Source organism: Zingiber officinale, chromosome 3A, assembly GCF_018446385.1.
Source record: "Zingiber officinale cultivar Zhangliang chromosome 3A, Zo_v1.1, whole genome shotgun sequence".
NCBI classification, from domain to species: Eukaryota; Viridiplantae; Streptophyta; class Magnoliopsida; order Zingiberales; family Zingiberaceae; genus Zingiber; species Zingiber officinale.
Window position 1 is genome coordinate 34,034,232 of NC_055990.1, and position 9,410 is coordinate 34,043,641.

Here is a 9,410-nt window from a genome sequence, read left to right on the forward strand (position 1 = left end):
TTTTATTTATCGAAGATCTACTGTTTGTGTATTTTTCTGTTGACAAGAGTCACTTTTGAGGCGAAAATAACGCTCGTAGATGATTCGGAGAACAAACGAAGAGAATGGGCTTGGCCGTGTGAAGTTCATGTTGGTACCCCCAAGGTTGTTTTGATGTGATCAAACAAGTTAAGTTAGGTCATGTTGTGTTTAACCTTGTGTCTAACCTTGTGTCTAAGTGTGCAGGAGTTTAGGAGCACAAGAAGTCGAGCAAAAGACATAGATTGCGAGAAGGACGACACAAGAGAGAGCCGACAGGCTCGATGCGTTTGAGGGACGAGGTGCTGCAGAAGAGTATGCAGGCGGATGAGGAGGCGCGCGGCGTTTCCGAGGGACGAGAAACCGGATTGGAAGGTTGCTCGAGAAAGCTGGAAGTTGGGTTCGGGTGAGCCCTATTCCGGATGGCCGAAATCACCCAAGTGAGCGGAGCCGGAATGGAAGACCCAGACCGAGACGAGTAGAACCAGAACAAAGGGCCCGAACCGAAAAAGTCAACTATGTTGACTTTGTGGGTCTAGGCGCCCGGAACCTGATTTTTATCATGTTCGACGTGGACGTTGACCGACGCATCGAGAATAGAATTCTATCCCACTCTAGGCGCCTGGAATCCTTCCAGGCGCCCCGACCAAGACTATAAATACAGCCTTAGTCCAAAAACTAAAAAACAACAAGCATATTGAGTAACAACACTTGTACGCTTTCAGTTTTCATTTAGCTTCTTCTTTTCTGAGCTTTCACTGCTGTAAAGAGACTTCTCCGCCTGAAGGAGATATTAGTGCGTTCCACTTCTTTGGATAACCTCCCCAGTTGTAACCAAGTAAAACTTCGGTACCTTTGTCTTTCAGTTCATTTCTTATTTTTATGCAAGTATTCTTTTAAATCCAAAAAAAGTTCATTTTTGTTTGTATTTATGCAGGGGTTATTCATCCCCCTCTATCCGAGTAACGGGTCCTAACAAGTGGTATCAGAGTCAGGACGTTTCAGGAGCATCTCGCATCAATTTTCTTCCCTCTTTTAATTCGATTTCAATTTTCTCTTTTGTTTTCTTTTTGATATAATATTTTAATAGGGTCCCACCGGTAGGGACACTCATACGTTGGGCGTTCGTTACGGAGGTAAACATTTGGGTACGAAATCAAATTTAAAATCCAATCTTCCATTTGAAACTCTGAACGACATTTTAGTATAAAATCGGAGCATTTTTTTAAAATCTAAATTATTAATCGATTGACTACTTAATTAAAAGTAATATCAGTCAATTGATTCAAGTAGTTATCATCAAATATTTTTAATAATATTTTTTGTTAAAAATATTTAAGTTATACAGACCTCAAATTTGTATTTGACATTTGCAATACCAGAGTTCCAAATAAATATTCATTTTTCATATTTTCATTTTCATGCATTCCAAATAAATATTATTACACTTAGAATTAAGATATATATACTCATTTTTCTATATTTTTATTTTTATATAATTTTGGCTTATTAACTAATTAATGAATATGACTTTCAATTTGATACTTAGACATATAATACTCTCCCTTAGTTACGGTAAAAAGTGATTATGTTCATTTTTAATATTCTTTATAATTTGTCTTTAAATTATATAAAAGGAGGTAAATTATAAGATCAGTTTATAACCGGCCGTCAAGTGACTAGTGGATGAGAGGGATTTTTTTTTCATAGGGTATGCGCTCACCAGGAATTGATCCATTGTCCTAGTATAGTAAGCTTACTACTCTCTAGCCAATTGGACATCCCTTGGAGACTATCCTTCTAGCTCAATAAACCTAATCTATGTGACTCGATTCCATTGATCCTATCTAAAATCGGGAAAGATTGTGTGCTAGGTAAATGACTTCAATGTTGACTATGCAAAAACTTTCAGCGGGAAGTAGAAGACGCTAAGCGATCCTATATGTCAAAAAAGAGAAATAGAGAGAAGAAAACATTAGCAACCGGGCTAGAGAAGAGTCTCCAACACTCAAGTCAAACAAGTGGCCGAGAGGACAAAGAATGCAGTGAACAATGAGCTCTGAGTGTGTAATGTTCCATACTTGTGTCATTAGGAGGAGACCCTTTATATAGTGTCAATTTTTCTCTGTGCGCTAATATCGATGTATTTCCAAAAAAGGACCGACCATTTTGACACTCTAACACCTTTCTAAAAATTGGCCCACCTCCTCTGCACTTTGAAGAGTAGAAGCTTTCATTATAAAATGATGTGAGTAGATTATATACACTTTTATACATACTTTGACGCATATTCACATACTTTATTTGCGCTTGATCTATGCATTTCTATACATCTTATCATATTTTTAGCATAATTATTTTTCTTTATCAGAGATTTGCTCTTTGTGTGTTTTTCTGTTGACAGGAGTCACTTTTGAGGCGAAAACGACGCTCATAGATGATTCGGAGAACAAACGAAGACAAAGGGCTTGGCCGTGTGAAGTTCACACGGCGGTGCCATTTATCAGAGGTGGAGAAGACTCTAGCCGTGTGATTCTACGTGGTCGTGCCAAGAAGCAAAGAAGAAGATGGCCTCGGCCATGTGGATCCACACGACTGTGTGGCCTTCCAGAGGATGAGCAAACTTTAGCCATGTGGAATCCACACGACCATGTGGATCGTCCAGAGACTAAACAGAACATGATCGTGTGAATCCACATGATTGTGCCAACTAACCCGAGGCCAAGCAGAGAGTGGCCATGTGGATGCCACACCGCTGTGGCACGGGCCATGCCAGGCTCGTGCCCAATACTATTTAAGGGGATTTCTTCCCCTTTCAAAGGGGAGGAAGGTTATCCCTTTGGAAGATCCATCTCGGTGTCAATATATATTTTCCCCGCTCTCCATTTGACGATTCAAGGCCATTTTCATCATCTCATCGACTCTAGAAGCAAAGGATTAGATACGAAGATCAGTCAATGCAATTGGATAAGCTTCTTCTCCCTTCCTCTTCTAGTTAGATTTTGACGCTTTCAATTCTTATGTCTTTGGATTCTTCCCTTTGTGCCATGGAGTAAATCTATTGTTCTAGGATTAAGAGAGTAATTGTGATATGAATTGATATAAGAACTCAAGAATATGCGAATTTCTTATTTATATGACATTACCATGTCTTGTATCTATTTGATCTTATATTCATGTATTGTGCTTGAGCTTAATTCTCATGTTTGATTGAATGTTTGTGAAGAATTGTTAATCCCATAGGGAAAATATCCTAGATTGTATGACCAAGGGTCCCTAATAACATGGGTAACCTGTGTCCAGACATCTAGGACATTACCTTGAAAGGAGAAGCAATTCCCACAAGGAAGTAGAGAATTAGACGTAATTGTTATCTCTCTCTCTATGGTTATTGAGTATAAGTGCGTTCTTCTGATTTATGACCGAGGAGCCCTAGTGACAGGGGTAATCCATTACCAGACTTCATAAGAACCATATCCATTTAATAGCATATGGTATGGATCCAAATAGCATTCTGGCTTGACCATTGCAAGGAAGAGACAGTAATGAATCTAGTGTTAATACCCCAAGGTAGTTTTGATATGATCAACCAAGTCAGGTTAGGTCATGTTAATTTTTAACCCTGTGTCTAAGTGTGCAGGAACTTAGGAGCACAAGAAGTCGACCAAAAGACGCAGCTAGCGAGAAGGATGACACGGGAGAGAACAGACGGGCTCATTGCATCCGAGGGACAAAGTGCTGCGGAAGAGTACGCGGGCGGACGAGAAGGAGGCGCGTGACATTTCCGAGGGATGAGAAGTCGGGGCAGAAGCTTGCTCGAAGGCCGGAAGTTGGGTTCGGGTGAGCCCTATTCTGGATGGTCGAGATCACCTAAGCGAGCGGAGCTAGAGCGAAAGACCCGGACAAAGGCGAGTGGAACCGGAGCGGAAGATCGGGACTGAAAGTCAATAGGAAGTTGACTTTCTTGGTCCAGGCACCCGGACCCAGCCTGGGCGCCCGGACTCGCCAGACTTTGGGCGCTCGAACCCTTCCGGGCGCTCAGACCCGAATTGTTATTCGGATTGCATCAACTGCGATCTGTTACGACGAGGATAAAGTGTTATCCTCCCAGGCACCTGGAACCCTTCCAGGTGCCCAACCAAGGCTATAAATACAACCCTGGTTCTAGAAGCTAAAACAGAACACTTGTAAACAACTTTTTCTATCTAGCTTTGCTTTTTGAATGCTTTAATTGCTGTAAAGAGGCTTCTCTGCCTGAAGGAGAATTTAGTACGCTTTTCAACTTCCTTGGATTAACAACCTCCCCGGTTGTAACCAAGTAAAATCCTTCGTGCCTCTTCTTGTTAATTTTACTTTCTTAATTTTTATGCAATTGTTTAATTAAGCTATAACGTCCGAGGAAGGTTCAATTTTTTTGCAGGGCTATTAACACCCCTTTAGCCAGTCGTCACCTGTCCTAACAATTGGTATCAAAGCCAAGTTTGCTTCAGGAGGACTAACCGCTGAATGAAGCACACGAGATGGTCGGACCGAGCATCTATCCACCAAAATCTGAGGAAAAATTCCCGAGTTGGAAGAAAAAAATGGAGATATTTTTTAAGACAGACTTTGAACTATTAATAATGATTAAATATGGTTTTGTCACCCCGAAAGACAAAGAAGAATATCAGTGGACAAAGAAGGAGCAAGCCGACTTCGTGGCAAACGACAAAGCAAAGTTTCATCTGCTTAGCATTTTACAACCTCAAGAAGACAACCTTATTGGAGCCTACGAGTCAGCCAAGGAGCTCTGGGAGAAATTTCTAGAACTACATAAATAGACCTCGGAGGCAAAACTAGCGAGATGGGACCTGCTCTGGAACCAGATCAGCAACCTCCTGCTAGAAGAAGGCGAAACCATCGCACACCTCCACTCAAGAATCAAAGAGCTCATCACCGGACTCACGAATTTCAAAGAAAAGGTAACCAATTGAGATTCGCTAAGGTACATGCTCAACTCATTTCCTAGGACTCCAGAATGGTCAACCTTAGTAGATGCGTACTTTATCTCTAAGAATTTAGAGGTAAGTACTTTAGAAGAACTTTTTTCAACCTTTGAAATTCATGAGTCAAGATGTGCAGGTCTAAAAAGGAAATCGAGGTAAAACATTGCCTTAAAAGCAAAAATGGACAAACCAGATTTTGAGGCATCACTAGACGATGACGAAACGACATTAATGGTAAGGAAATTTTAAAAATTATTTAAATCTAATAAACTTAATCAAGTGCAGAGTATAAAGAGAAAAAGAAAGATAAGATGCTACCACTATAATGAAGAAAGACACATAAAAGATAATTGCCCAAAATTGAAGGACAAGGACAAGGACAAGGAAAAGAACAAGTAACTAGCCCGGCCCAAGCATAATCTAAAGGTAACGTGGGATGACACATCATCCGAATCAGAGATCGAAGAAATCACCGGACTTGTGCTAGTGGCAAATCACCAAGAAAACGAAGATGAAGCAAGCTCCTCCGAAATGAGCATCGAGAGCATCGATGAAAGGGGAGCGACATCAGAAGAAAGCAGCACTTCAGGGGAGCTTCAGATTGTAGGATCGACAAGGTAAGTCAGGTACAGTCTCTTCCTCTTGACAAGTCATTTCAAAAATTACTGTAGATTAGAAAAAGAAAATAAAAAGTTAAAATCAACCTTAGCTATGTCTTGTCGATTAGAAGATCTCGACAAAATCAAAACTGAAAATGAAAAATTGAAAAATGAGAATACAAATTTAAAGGATCAAATAGAAAATCTGAAATATTCTACATGTTTAAATTTGTCTGCTTCAACTTTTAGGAACTATAAAGGATTAAATTGGTAATTTAGATATTACAAAAGGAAAATTAGAAAATTACTTAGAAAATGTATTCCTTGGAAGTTTTTAATTAATCATGTAGGAAGGAACCTATTTTGGATTCCAAAATCACATTTAGACTATTTTTTTAAGGGCTTTCAAAAAGAAAATTAAATGTTTAAAATTCTTTAAGAGATTTTGTGTAGAAGTGGTTGATGCTCCAATAACCAAGAAGACCTAGTGCATCGCCACAACCTGGAAGTCAATTACTAAATTTAATTGATTTACTGTTAAGTAATTAGTGGTTATAAGAATGTTTTAAAATGTATGTCAAAATTTTTAGAAATTATTTAAAAGTTAACTTTTCGAGAACTTTTTTACTTAACTGTAAGAAAATTTTCACATGTTAAAATTGTCTAAATATTAAAGATTTTTTAGAATTTTTTTTCCACATATGAAATTTATATGAAATCTTTTTTTTTTGCCTTAAATATGCTAAAATTTTCATATCCCTAAGACTTTTTATCATTGTTAAGTAGCATTTTTTTACCCCATTTTTAATGTGATCAAAAGGGGGAGTAATGAAGATTGAGTCTAGTGGGGGATAGTACAATTGTTAAAAATTTTGTACTTGCAATTTTATTTTTTTTATATATAACTATTATTTGAATAACTATTATTTACAAAAAAAAATTTGCAAAAATTATAATTATTTATTTATGGTTTACCCTAACTTAACTTGGGTTTACTCACATAAAAAAGAGGGAGATTGTTAATATCTCAAGGTAGTTTTGATGTGATCAACCAAAGCAGGTTAGGTCCTGTTAGTTTTTAACCCTGTGTCTAAGTGTGCAAGAACTTAAAAGCACAGAAAGTCGAGCAAAAGACACAGCTAGTGAGAAGGACGGCACGGAAGAGAGTCGATGACTTGGTGCATCTGAGAGATGAAGTGCTGTGGAAGAGAACGCGGGCGGACGAGAAGGAGGCACGCGGCGTTTCCGAGGGACGAGAAGTCGAAGCGGAATCTTACTCGAAGGCCGGAAGTTGGGTTCGGATGAGCCCTATTCTGGATGGTCGAGATCACCCAAACGAGCGAAGCCGGAGCAGAAGACCTGGACCAAGGTGAGCAGAATCGGAGGGAAAGACCGAGACCAAAAGTCAACAAGAAGTTGACTTTCTTGGTCCGGGCGCTCGGACTCGCCAGACTCTAGGCGCCCGGAACCCTTTCGGGTGCTTAGACCCTAATTGTTATCCGAATCACGTCAAACATGATCCGTTGTGACGGGGATAAAGTTTTATCCTCCCAGGCGCCTAGAACCCTTCCAAACACCCCGACCAGGGCTATAAACGCAACCCTAGTTCCAGAAGCTAAAATAAAACACTTGTAAACAACTTCTTCTGTCTAGCTTTGCTTTTTGAATGCTTTAATTGTTGTAAAGAGGCTTCTCCGCTTGAAAGAGAATTTAGTACGCTTTTCAACTTCCTTGGATTAACAACCTCTCCGATTGTAACCAAGTAAATCCTTCGTGCCTCTTCTTGTTAATTTTACTTTCTTAATTTTTATGCAAGTGTTTAATTAAGATATAATGTCCGAGGAAGGTTCAATTTTTTTGCAGGGCCATTAACACCCCTCTAGCCATCCGTCACCGGTCCTAACATCTATCTTCCTGCAAGTGCATGGGAATTGAGGATAGACAATTGGTGAACCATGATACATTGATAAACATCACAATGAAATAGAACCCCTAGAGCATCTCCCAAATCAAGTCTCTCACACACACTCTCTCTCTTTCCTTTTCTCAATCTTATTTCTCTTTACTTAGAACGTGACTCTCAACCGCCAATTGTTTAGCTAATTCTTCATAAGAAATCACTAGTGCTTATATCCTGTCCCTGTGGGTTCAATAATTTTTTATATTACTGACGACGTAGCCATGCACTTGTGACCCATAACAAGTTTTTGACATCATTATCGGAGACTGCGCTTATAACATTAGTAATAATTATTCAAGTTAGTCTAAACTTGTTTACTTTCTCATATTATGAATATTTTGTAGTTCTATTTTTGTAGATACATCTGTTGGATCAAGACGCGCTAGAAGGGGGGTGAATAGCGCTCGTGGCTTTCACTCGGTTCGGAATCGTAAATCGTTCGATTAAACACTTGAGTAACGCAGCGGAATAAAAGAGCAAAACAATACAAACACGAGGGTATTTACTTCGTTCGGAGCCGAGCTTGACTCCTACTCAAAGGCTTGCGATCATTGATCGCTTACCGTGGGCAACAACTAATAGCTTAAATAGAATTAAAAGTGAAGTACAATAATCAATAAGAAATGATTAAATTATACCGACGACAATATGAATAACTGAAGATTCGGAGCTCCAGGTTGTCGGGGGGTCGTCGCAGTACTTCGGGATCGTGTCATTAGCAGCTAGTCGCAGAAGGATTGCTTGGAGTGAGTTGTTGAGAGCTGTTGGTCAAGGCCCTCTTGTAAAGGGTGTTCAAGGCGCCTTGAAAGCCATCCAAGGTGCCTCCATGCTGGCCGAATCACACGCTGAGATAAGGTTGAACTGGTCGAACCTTATCAGGTTCAAGGCGCCTTCTTTGCTCTCCAAGGCGCCTTCATCCACCAGTCCAAGGCACCTTGAGCTTCCTTCAAGGTGCCTCTAAGCCTGCTTCGCAACCAACTCATCTTTTGCACCCGAGGTGCCTCCAAGCTCCATAGAGGCGTCTCGGACACTGTTTATCCGAGGCTTAACCTTGTTCTTTCATACCTGCAAGACATGTTAGATCCAAAACACAAACATATCCTGTAAAACAAAAGTTAGCACCTATAATATCATAAATATGAAGTTTGACAGTCATCATACTGTCCGGGTCTGACTTCGGATTTCCGACCGAAAACCCTAGGTCGACCCGACGCCTACTGTTCCCTCTACGGGGAACGCGTCCTCACCTACTCCACTCAGGAGATTTACTTGTTGCCAGTGCGATCATCTAGATCGACTGGACTTTTGCTCGGTGCTCGATGCTTCCGGACTTTTTGCTGGACTTCCGCTTCCCGGTTGGTCCAGTCTTTCACCTGGTTCGTGACACCAGTGTAGGACCGTTGGGCCGGCTAGGAGGGGGTTGTTGGATATCCTGCTAACACAAAAAGAAACCAACCCTCCTCGAACTCTTTAAGCTAAAACTTGCATAAATAAACTAAGCAGTAAATTAAAAGCATAAAGAAAAAGCGAGGCAAAAGTATTTACTTGGTTACAACCGATGTGGTTGTTAATCCAAGGAAGATTAAGCTCAATAAAACTCCTTCAGGCGGAGAAGCCTCGTACAGCAATGTAGTGCAGAAAACAGAAGCTTAGACTAAAAGAGAGCGTGCAAGCACTGGATTTACAATCAGTGAGTTCATTGAAAAGCTTCTGGACCAAGGCTATATTTATAGCCTTGGTCGCGGCGCCTGGAAGGGTTCCGGGCGCCCTGGAGGGGATAAAATTTATCCCCCAATGTTCAGATCGAGTCAAAACTTGATCTAGTCAACTTTACTGCTCAGGGCACCC